The 11,889-nt window shown below is 41.2% G+C and overlaps 1 long non-coding RNA gene across 1 annotated transcript; it reads left to right on the top strand.

Annotated features, from left to right (window-relative positions):
• The first annotated feature begins 517 nt into the window (after positions 1–517).
• Positions 518–7,837, top strand: LOC122457815. Its single transcript, XR_006277488.1, has 3 exons — positions 518–714; positions 7,375–7,378; positions 7,824–7,837. It is a non-coding gene; the product is annotated as an uncharacterized LOC122457815 (long non-coding RNA).
• The last annotated feature ends 4,052 nt before the right edge of the window (positions 7,838–11,889 follow it).

Here is an 11,889-nt window from a genome sequence, read left to right as displayed (position 1 = left end):
TGCATGTTTTAATCACCCTGCATGCAATCTCTCCTCTGTTCGCGATAAGGAGTTTCTCAAATGTCTTTTCATTGGGATCATATTCAGCTGTATACAATGTACGTGACGTTATAAGGCACCATCTTGAATGGCGTGTTGCACAAGCACTGGAATCAATATCGCTGTGTATAGCGACAGTTTTAATGCCCATCTTCTTGCATGTTTTAATCACCCTGCATGCAATCTCTCCTCTGTTCGCGATAAGGAGTTTCTCAAATGTCTTTTCATTGGGATCATATTCAGCTGTATACAATGTACGTGACGTTATAAGGCACCATCTTGAATGGCGTGTTGCACATTCAAGATGGTGCCTTATAACGTCACGTACATTGTATACAGCTGAATATGATCCCAATGAAAAGACATTTGAGAAACTCCTTATCGCGAACAGAGGAGAGATTGCATGCAGGGTGATTAAAACATGCAAGAAGATGGGCATTAAAACTGTCGCTATACACAGCGATATTGATTCCAGTGCTTGTGCAACACGCCATTCAAGATGGTGCCTTATAACGTCACGTACATTGTATACAGCTGAATATGATCCCAATGAAAAGACATTTGAGAAACTCCTTATCGCGAACAGAGGAGAGATTGCATGCAGGGTGATTAAAACATGCAAGAAGATGGGCATTAAAACTGTCGCTATACACAGCGATATTGATTCCAGTGCTTGTAGAATACCTAATGAATCATTAAAGACAGGAACAGAATTTTAGCATCTACAAGCTGATTAGATCACATTGTTAAACTTCTAACAATATATAAGTAAAAACAGACAAATACAATTAGTATCTACTTTTGATCCTCTAACAATGCAGGCCTACGTATTAAGGATTCTAATCTATTTAACATGACTTTGATAACTGTCTACAAGGAATGGCCCTGTTTATCATGTCAATATTCTTCTATGTCCTTAAAGGTTGCTTTTAGGTCATTCAGCCTGCTGGTTGGTTGCTTAACCCTCACTGGCTCAGTGTCACAGGAGTATTTATTGCCTAGCCAAGTTATTTCCTATTTTGTGTTTGTGCATTTGATTTTCCCTTCCTCAGTGTAGTACTTTGCACTTTGTTTTTACTGAATTTCATCTTGATTTTATAGACCATTCTCCAGTTTATCAAGATCATTTTGAATTCCAATCCTGTCTCCTAGAGTGTTTGCAAACCTTCCCAGCTTGGTGTCATCTGCACATTTTACAAGCACGCTCTCCACTCCATTATCCAAGTCATCAGTGAAAATACTGAATAGTACCAAATCCAGGACAGACCTCTGTGGGACCCCATTAAATACATTTTCCCACTTTGACAACAAACCATTGGTAACTACTCTTGAGTATGGTCTTTGAGCCAGATATACACCCACCTTATAATAATTTCAGATGGGTGATATTTCCCTAGTTTGCTCATGAGACATGGAACTGTGTCCAAAGCCTTACTAAAATCAAGATATATCTTGTCTACTGCTCCCCCTGATCTACTGGGTCAGTAATCTTGTCAAAGAAGGAAATTAGGTTGGTTTGGCCTTATTTGTTCTTGACAAATCCATATTGATTATTACTTATTACCCTGTTATTCTCAAAGTGCTCACAACTAGATTGTTAAATAATTTTTTCCGGAATCTTTCCAGGTATTGAAGTTAGGCTGATTGGTCCTCTTTATTATCCTTTTTAAAGACAGATGTTATGTTTTCTCTTCTTAAGTCCTCTGGGACCTCAATCATCCTCCATGAGTTCTCAAAGATAATCATTAATGGTTTCGAGATTGCTTCAGCTAGTTCCCAAGTATCCTAGGGTGAATTTCCTCGGGCCCTGATGATTTGAATACTTATAACTTATCTAAATATTCTTTAATCTGATCTTTTCCTATTTTGGCTTGTGTCCATTCCCCTTTGTTGTTAATATTAACTGTGTTAAGCATCGGGACACAATTAACCTTTTTAGTGAAGCCTGAAGCAGAATAGGCATTAAATACCACAAGCTTCCTGACGTCATTTGTTAATAACTCTGCTGCCCTTCTAACTAGTGGACCTACGCTTTCCTTTGTCTTTCTCCTAATGTATTTCTAGAACCTCTTCTTATTATCTTTTATGTCCCTTAGCCTTTCTGATTTTGTCCCTACATGTTTGTGCTATTCTTTGAATTCATCCTTAGCAATTTGTCCATATTTCCACTTTTTGTAGGATTTGCTTTGTTTTTCAGGTCATTAAAGAGCTCCGGATGGAGCACTATTCTTTCTAGCTATCCTTCACATCAGGTTGCTGCTGTTTGCTTTAATGCTGTCTCTTTGAAAAACTGACAGCTCTCCTGAACTCCTTGTTCCCATGATTATCTTCCCATGGAGTCCTACCTATCTGTTCTCTGAGTTTGTTAAAATCTGTTTCTTGAAATCCATTGTCCGTATTCTGCCACTCTCACTCCTTCATTGCCTTATATATAATAATTATCCCTATCTATAATTTCATGATCACTCTTTCCCAAATTGCCTTCAACCCTCAGATTTGCAACCAATTCCTTCCTGTAGTCAGAATCAAGTCTAAAATGGTTGCCCCGCAGTTTCTTCCTCCACCTTCTAAAACAAGAACTTGTCCCCAACACGTTTCATCAACTTACTGGAGATTTTGTGTTTTACCATATTCCTTTTCTGACAGATGTCTGGATAGTTAAAGTTCCTCATTACTACCAGCTCTCGGTGTTAGGGGGCTTATTCCTTCACCCACTTACTTCCCTGGTCCTTCTTGCATGAACAGAGAGCAACAATACCTGAAGTCCAAAGGTGCAAACAATTCAATGTTTATTGGAGTGAACTTCCAGCAAGCATGATTCCAGTTTCCTTCCTTAGTGTCCCCCTGCCCAGCTCTGACACCACAAAGCCTTACACTTGTGTCCCTGTTCCCATTCCTGCCCTTAACCAAACATGATTTCAATTTCCCCACCCCTATTCCCATTTCCCACCCACCCACTTCCTGATTGACTGCAGACTATATAGTAAAACTTGAGCTCTGCTTAACTATACCTTAACCAATCATTTCCCTGAAATTTAACTAACTAATCCTAACATATTGTAACATGATTATGTAACCAATTATATCCCACCACCTTAATTAGTTTACACCCAGCAAAATTAATTATACAGCAGACAGGAACAGTCACAGAACCAGACCGAGATTATACAGACAAACAATAGCAAAGTGGGAACTATAATGACAAAACAATACAGAAGTGAGGATTTCACATTCCAGCTATTGCTAAGTGAGTTCTTGCCAGACAGGATGCTATCAAACTAAGTTTCCTTTTACATCTTCTAGGCACTTCCCTTTCTCTGGAAGCAATAGGCACTATCAGGACAGGATTGTATTCCTAACAGCCCAATAGCACCTTATTTCAGTGTGACTAGTTTGGAAGGTGAGAAGGTAACCGGTCGCTTCCCAGCTTATGGCTGCCTCTGCTGCTTAGCCAAAGGCCTTAGCCTAAGAACAGGGCCTCAGACTGTCACAGTGAGAGAAGGACCTTACACCGGGAGACAGTGATTTTGATTCTTTCTTTTATACCTCTTGAACTAGCTAAGTGATAAGAATACACCTAAATTCTTAGAGTATAGGCCTTTACAGACAGGCCTGAATATCTATATCCTAACACTTGGGTTTTGAATATTTCTGTTTTGTTTTAGAACTGTCTTATCCACCTCTTTATCCTGATTTGGTGGTCTATAGAGACACATAACATGAGGTCACCCCTGTTTCCTCCGCCCCTTTTGTCTTCACTCAGAGACTTTTAGCTGGTCTGCCTTTCATAGAATCATAGAATCATAGAATATCAGGGTTGGAAGGGACCCCAGAAGGTCATCTAGTCCAACCCCCTGCTCAAAGCAGGACCAAGTCCCAGTTAAATCATCCCAGCCAGGGCTTTGTCAAGCCTGACCTTAAAAACCTCTAAGGAAGGAGATTCTACCACCTCCCTAGGTAACGCATTCCAGTGTTTCACCACCCTCTTAGTGAAAAAGTTTTTCCTAATATCCAATCTAAACCTCCCCCATTGCAACTTGAGACCATTACTCCTCGTTCTGTCATCTGCTACCATTGAGAACAGTCTAGAGCCATCCTCTTTGAAACCCCCTTTCAGGTAGTTGAAAGCAGCTATCAAATCCCCCCTCATTCTTCTCTTCTGCAGACTAAACAATCCCAGCTCCCTCAGCCTCTCCTCATAAGTCATGTGCTCTAGACCCCTAATCATTTTCGTTGCCCTTCGTTGTACTCTTTCCAATTTATCCACATCCTTCCTGTAGTGTGGGGCCCAAAACTGGACACAGTACTCCAGATGAGGCCTCACCAGTGTCGAATAGAGGGGAACGATCACGTCCCTCGATCTGCTCGCTATGCCCCTACTTATACATCCCAAAATGCCATTGGCCTTCTTGGCAACAAGGGCACACTGCTGACTCATATCCAGCTTCTCGTCCACTGTCCACTCGTCACCTCCTTCTGGACCTCAGAACAAGTGTATATATTCTTGATATATAAAGCAACATCCCTTTTTTCCCTGCCTGTGCGTCCTGAACAATCTATACCCCCTCTACAATATTTCAGTCATGAGATTTATCCCACCAAATCTGTGAAGCTAATTAAGTCATAATGTAGCTTGTATACTAAGACTTCCAGTTCTTCACATTTATTCCCTGTATTACTTGCATTTGTGTATAGACATCTAAGATGTTGAGCAAATTCCCCCACGGTTTTCCCTCTTGCTTCTCCTATGATTCTACTGTAATTTTCATTTTCTCTCCCACCACATCTAGCACTCTAAGGTTACCTTTTAATACTTACCTATTGGCTTTTGTCACCTGCCCCCTTTGAGCCAAGTTTGAAGGCCTCCTTGCTAGGTTAGTGATTCAGTGTGTGAAGATACTCTTACCCTTCTTGGTCAGGTGGACCCCATCTGTTCCCAGCAGCACTCCTTCTGGAATAGCATCCCCTGGTCAAGGATACCATCTGTGCAGCCTGGCATTTATCTTTAGGATGTGTGTGTCTCTGCCCCAGCCCTTACCTAACATCAATAACTCACCCTTTAGAAGAGGTAATCTGTAGGGATAATGATTATCATAGAGAAGGCTGCCATCTCCTTGAAGATATCTATAAGATAAATAGGCCTTCTCTCTCCTCTGGACTATCCCTGCTTCATTCTACAAGGTGAGGAAAAATCCAGTATTAGATTTAACTGCGACTGTGACTGCCATTGGTGCAAAGGAGAAGCTGTTGGCTTATCCCCAGGGAATCAGTATGCTGAAGGAGTTCTTTATTTACTCATGTTAGTGCTGACTCCATTAACTGGCATTTATCACTGGAGAGTTGCTCTTGACCCTGCACAGAAGTTTTTCTGACTCCTCCTCCTCCTCTTTCAAGTGGAGTCTGATAACCTTTTTCAGTGCTTTATAGAGAAAATGACAGGTTTCAGAGTAGCAGCCGTGTTAGTCTGTATTCACAAAAAAAAAAAAGGAGTACTTGTGGCACCTTAGAGACTAACAAATTTATTTGAGCATAAGCTTTCGTGAGCTACAGCTCACTTCATCGGATGCAACCGATGAAGTGAGCTGTAGCTCACGAAATCTTATGCTCAAATAAATTTGTTAGTCTCTAAGGTGCCACAAGTACTCATTTTCTTTCTGTAGAGAAAATGTACCTTACCTGGGCTTTCTTTGATAGGTCTGAAAATTACTAGAACAGGAGTCACAGATTCCACTTGGTTCAGGAGTCAGGTAATCTAACAAAGAAATTATCACTGCTCATTTAGGTAACATTAAGCCACTGCGAGAAACACATAGGCAACATTCACAAAGGTTTCCTCCTTGTTATAGAATCATGCAGAGAAACATTTAATATTTATATTGTCTGGATTTAGTCTCAAACTGTTCTGAATAGCTTGAAAGAAGCTTCTGCAGCAGTAAAACAATAGAAGCACATCTCTGTTTTGTTTTGTACAGTTAACAAGTAAATCTTATTCTGGATTAGGGAGAAACTCTTGAAATCCAATAGTCATTTTAGGACTAATGATGGCAAAGAAGATATGATGAAGATATAATGTCAATGAAACAGAACATTATCAAAGGATAATCCCACTGCTAGATATATGCTTAATCCAGTGATTTTATTTCTATTATACACCATGATTAAAAATAAATTAAATACAATAGACTGAGGGGACAATGGTGATTTTGAGATACAATTGCTCACTGTTCTCATATGGTAAAGCTCCATTCTGATAGGGTTAGAGAAAAAAAATTTCTAAGGGACCTCACCCAGTCAGAATCCAGGGCTCCAGGAGTGACATGTTAAAAAGTGCCCCACTGTGTTTTTAAGAATCAGATACTTTAATCTTAGCATAAATTTCTCTTTGCAGTTTTTCTCAGCAAATTAAGATCAGCCATCCATCCATCTCCATGGATGACCAGTTCATCTGGCATAGCGAGGGAATTATTGACAGTTCTCAAATTATACAGACAGCTGCAGCGGCACAGGAGCTAGCAAACAGAGCTCTAAACAGGGGAGTTTGAGTGGGAGTTCTGTTGGAGGAGAAGGTAGTTGTACTTGGTTTTGTATTGTTAGTATTTGTGTGTGTATAGGGGCTTTGTGCTGGGAGAGCAGCTGAGCCCTGCTTAGGGGGTGGGGCTTCTGACTAGGGGTCCTATAAAGGTAGCCAGCCAGTGGCACAGACAGCTGCAGTAGCACAGGAGCTAGCAAACAAGAGCTCTAAACAGGGGAGTTTGGATTGTGGTGCTTGTTTGGGGTTTGCTTTTGCTGGGGGGGGCGTGGTCTTTTTGGTGTGGCTTGTGTTTCCCAGATTAACAGGATTTAGGTGGGAAGGAGATGACAGATACAGAGGCAGCTGTGGGAGTGACTCCTGTAGTAGAAGACACATTGAGGATGACTGGATGTGGAAGCTGTGGTATGTACATGATCCTGAAGGGGGGAACCGGTAAGAGTTTTTTCTGCATGAAATGCCATCTGATAGAGCTGATGGAGGAAAAGATCCGAGGTTTGGAGATGCAGGTGGAAAGTCTGGTTGAGTTTAGGAAGGGGTTTGAGCAGATGATGGAGCAAAGATATGAGGTATCTGAAGGGAAAAGCTCAGACTCATGGATGGAAGCAGGGCTGGGGAATTTTGAGGGGAGACTGGATGAGAAAAGTGGTCAGTGGAAACATGTGACTCAAAGAAACAGGCAGAGGAAAAGACGGGCTAGTGAAGGAGAAATAGAGCTTAGGAATAGGTTTGCAGAGTTGGAAAATGAAGAAGGGGCTCAGCAGGTACTTGCTGAAGGTGGAAGGGTAAGGAAGAAGAGAAGAGAGGCTAGTCCTATAGGAAAAGTGGAAAAGTCAAGGGAGACTACACCAAATATGAGCCCCAGGAGGATACAGGATGGGTTGAAGAAGATTATAAGGGAAAATAGGAATGGAAAGAACTTGCAGCCAGAGGGAACAGGGGAGAGACTGGAGAATAGCACCGTCACCAGGAAAAGGCAGGTCTATGTGATCGGGGACTCTTTATTGAGAAGAATAGACAGACCTGTAACTAGAGCTGATCCAGAGAATAGAAGGGTGTGCTGTCTTCCGGGTGCTAAGATACGGGATGTAGACCTGAGGTTGAAAAGGATCCTAAAGGGAGCGGGAAAGAATCCCCTAATTATCCTTCATGTGGGAACAAATGATACGGCTAGATTCTCACTGGAAAGTATTAAGGGAGACTATGCTAGGCTTGGAAAAACGCTTAAGGAAATTGAGGCTCAGGTGATCTTTAGCGGGATCCTTCCTGTTCCTAGAGAAGGGCAACAAAGGTGTGACAAGATTATGACTGTCAACAGATGGCTTAGGCAGTGGTGCTATAAGGAGGGCTTTGGGATGTATGGCCACTGGGAGGCATTCACGGACAGAGGACAGTTCTCTCGGGATGGACTTCATCTGAGTAGGGAAGGAAATAGACCTCTAGGATCGAGGCTGGCACAACTGATAAAGAGAGCTTTAAACTAGGAATTAGGGGGAGATGGATGGGAGATGTCCAGGAAATCTCCACGCCAGATTTTAGCATTGAGAGGGAAGAAGACGAAGTAAGAAAGGATACAGCCATGGGTAGGAGAATGTATATAAGGAGCAAGGGCAGTGTGGATACTAGTCTAATAGGTTATACTGGCTGTAGAATGACTGTGCCTTATAGGGTACAAAATGTGAGCAAGGCCAAACGGCAAAAATTAAGATGTTTATACACCGATGCAAGGAGCCTAGGTAACAAAATGGAGGAACTAGAGCTACTGGTGCAGGAAGTGAAACCAGATATTATAGGGATAACAGAAACATGGTGGAATAGTAGTCATGACTGGACTACAGGTATTGAAGGGTATGTGCTCTTTAGGAAAGACAGAAACAAAGGTGAAGGTGGTGGAGTAGCATTGTATATCAATGATGAGGTAGAATGTAAAGAAATAAGAAGCAATGCAATGGATAAGACAGAGTCCGTCTGGGCAAAAATTACATTGGGGAAGAAAACTAGTAAAGCCTCTCCTACGATAGTGCTTGGGGTGTGCTATAGACCTCCGGGATCTAATTTGGATATGGATAGAGCCCTTTTTAATGTCTTTAATAAAGTAAATATTAATGGAAACTGCATGATCATGGGAGACTTTAACTTCCCAGATATAGACTGGAGGACCAGTGCTAGTAATAATAATAGGGCTCAGATTTTCCTAGATGCGATAGCTGATGGATTCCTTCATCAAGTAGTTGCTGAACCGACTAGAGGGGATGCCATTTTAGATTTAATTTTGGTGAATAGCGAGGACCTCATAGAAGAAATGGTTGTAGGGAACAATCTTGGCTCAAGTGATCATGAGCTAATTCAGTTCAAACTAAATGGACGGATTAACAAAAATAAATCTGCAGCTAGGGTTTTTGATTTCAAAAGGGCTGACGTTTAAAAATTAAGGAAATTAGTTAGGGAAGTGGATTGGACTGAAGAACTTCTGGATCTAAAGGTAGAGGAGGCCTGGGATTACTTTAAATCAAAACTGCAGAAGCTATCGGAAGCCTGTATCCCAAGAAAAGGGAAAAAATTCATAGAAAGGAGTTGTAGACCAAGCTGGATGAGCAAGCATCTTAGAGAGGTGATTAAGAAGAAGCAGAAAGCATACAGGGAGTGGAAGATGGGAGGGATCAGCAAGGAAAGCTACCTAATTGAGGTCAGAACATGTAGGGATAAAGTGAGACAGGCTAAAAGTCGAGTAGAGTTGGACCTTGCAAAGGGAATTAAAACCAATAGTAAAAGGTTCTATAGCCATATAAATAAGAAGAAAACTAAGAAAGAAGTGGGGCCGCTTAACACTGAGGATGGAGTGGAGGTTAAAGATAATCTAGGCATGACCCAATATCTAAACAAATACTTTGCCTCAGTCTTTAATAAGGCTAAAGAGGATCTTAGGGATAATGGTAGCATGACAAATGGGAATAAGGATATAGAGGTAGATATTACCATATCTGAGGTAGAAGCGAAACTGAAACAGCTTAATGGGACTAAATCGGGGGGCCCAGATAATCTTCATCCAAGAATATTAAAGGAATTGGCACCTGAAATTGCAAGCCCGTTAGCAAGAATTTTTAATGAATCTGTAAACTCAGGAGTAGTACCGAATGATTGGAGAATTGCTAATATAGTTCCTATTTTTAAGAAAGGAAAAAAAAGTGATCCAGGTGACTACAGGCCAGTTAGTTTGACATCTGTAGTATGCAAGGTCCTGGAAAAAATTTTGAAGGAGAAATTAGTTAAGGACATTGAAGTCAATGGTAAATGGGACAAAATACAACATGGTTTTACAAAAGGTAGATCGTGCCAAACCAACCTAATCTCCTTTTTTGAAAAGGTAACAGATTTTTTAGATAAAGGAAATGCAGTGGATCTAATTTACCTAGATTTCAGTAAGGCATTTGATACCGTGCCACATGGGGAATTATTAGTTAAATTAGAGAAGATGGGGATCAATATGAACATCAAAAGGTGGATAAGGAATTGGTTAAAGGGGAGACTGCAACGGGTCCTACTGAAAGGCGAACTGTCAGGTTGGAGGGAGGTTACCAGTGGAGTTCCTCAGGGATCGGTTTTGGGACCAATCTTATTTAATCTTTTTATTACTGACCTTGTCACAAAAAGTGGGAGTGTGCTAATAAAGTTTGCAGATGATACAAAGCTGGGAGGTATTGCCAATTCGGAGAAGGATCGGGATATTATACAGGAGGATCTGGATGACCTTGTAAACTGGAGTAATAGTAATAGGATGAAATTTAATAGTGAGAAGTGTAAGGTTATGCATTTAGGGATTAATAATAAGAATTTTAGTTATAAGCTGGGGACGCATCAATTAGAAGTAACGGAAGAGGAGAAGGACCTTGGAGTATTGGTTGATCATAGGATGACTATGAGCTGCCAATGTGATATGGCTGTAAAAAAAGCTAATGCGGTTTTGGGATGCATCAGGAGAGGCATTTCCAGTAGGGATAAGGAGGTTTTAGTACTGTTATACAAGGCACTAGTGAGACCACACCTAGAATACTGTGTGCAGTTCTGGTCACCCATGTTTAAAAAGGATGAATTCAAACTGGAGCAGGTACAGAGAAGGGCTACTAGGATGATCCGAGGAATGGAAAACTTGTCTTATGAAAGGAGACTTAAGGAGCTTGGCTTGTTTAGCCTAACTAAAAGAAGGTTGACGGGAGATATGATTGCTCTCTATAAACATATCAGAGGGATAAATACAGGAGAGGGAGAGGAATTATTTAAGCTCAGCACCAATGTGGACACAAGAACAAATGGGTATAAACTGGCCACCAGGAAGTTTAGACTTGAAATCAGACGAAGGTTTTTAACCATCAGAGGAGTGAAGTTTTGGAATAGCCTTCCAAGGGAAGCAGTGGGGGCAAAAGATCTATCTGGTTTTAAGATTCTACTTGATAAGTTTGTGGAGGAGATGGTATGATGGGATAATGGGGTTTTGGTAATTAATTGATCTTTAAATATTCAGGGTAAATAGGCCAAATCCCCTGAGATGGGATATTAGATGGATGGGATCTGAGTTACCCAGGAAAGAATTTTCTGTAGTATCTGGCTGGTGAATCTTGCCCATATGCTCAGGGTTTAGCTGATTGCCATATTTGGGGTCAGGAAGGAATTTTCCTCCAGGGCAGATTGGAGAGGCCCTGGAGGTTTTTCGCCTTCCTCTGTAGCATGGGGCATGGTTGACTTGAGGGAGGCTTCTCTGCTCCTTGAAGTCTTTGAACCATGATTTAAGGACTTCAATAGCTCAGACATGGGTGAGGTTTTTCATAGGAGTGGGTGGGTGAGATTCTGTGGCCTGCGCTGTGCAGGAGGTCAGACTAGATGATCAGAATGGTCCCTTCTGACCTTAGTATCTATGAATCTATACAGATGTTTCATTTAAAATAGGTCACATGTATCAAAGGTGTTTGTTAAGCTTTAGTGATCTGGAATCTGGACTTCTGGCTTAGACTCATTTATTTGCTGTATAATTCCAGGCTGATGCTTTGTGGTACTGAGATATATGTACTTGTTGTTTTGCTTGCACAGAGTAAATGGGCCTAATCTTAATGAATGTAAAGCATTTCAGCATCTACCAGCATGCAGAATCTAACATGAAAAACAGCACTCTGAGACATTGCAGCAAATCCAGTTTCATTAGCAAACAAAGACATAGTTCACGTTGTTTCGTTTCCTGTATTCAGGATGGAGGGGAGTCAGCAGGCATTAACACAATATGTTGTGTTCACTACTTCATTTGGGGCATGATCCAAAGCCCAGTGAAGATC

Source organism: Dermochelys coriacea, chromosome 1, assembly GCF_009764565.3.
Source record: "Dermochelys coriacea isolate rDerCor1 chromosome 1, rDerCor1.pri.v4, whole genome shotgun sequence".
NCBI classification, from domain to species: Eukaryota; Metazoa; Chordata; order Testudines; family Dermochelyidae; genus Dermochelys; species Dermochelys coriacea.
Note: the sequence above shows the minus strand (reverse complement) of the source record. Positions and strands in the feature narration are given on the sequence as shown.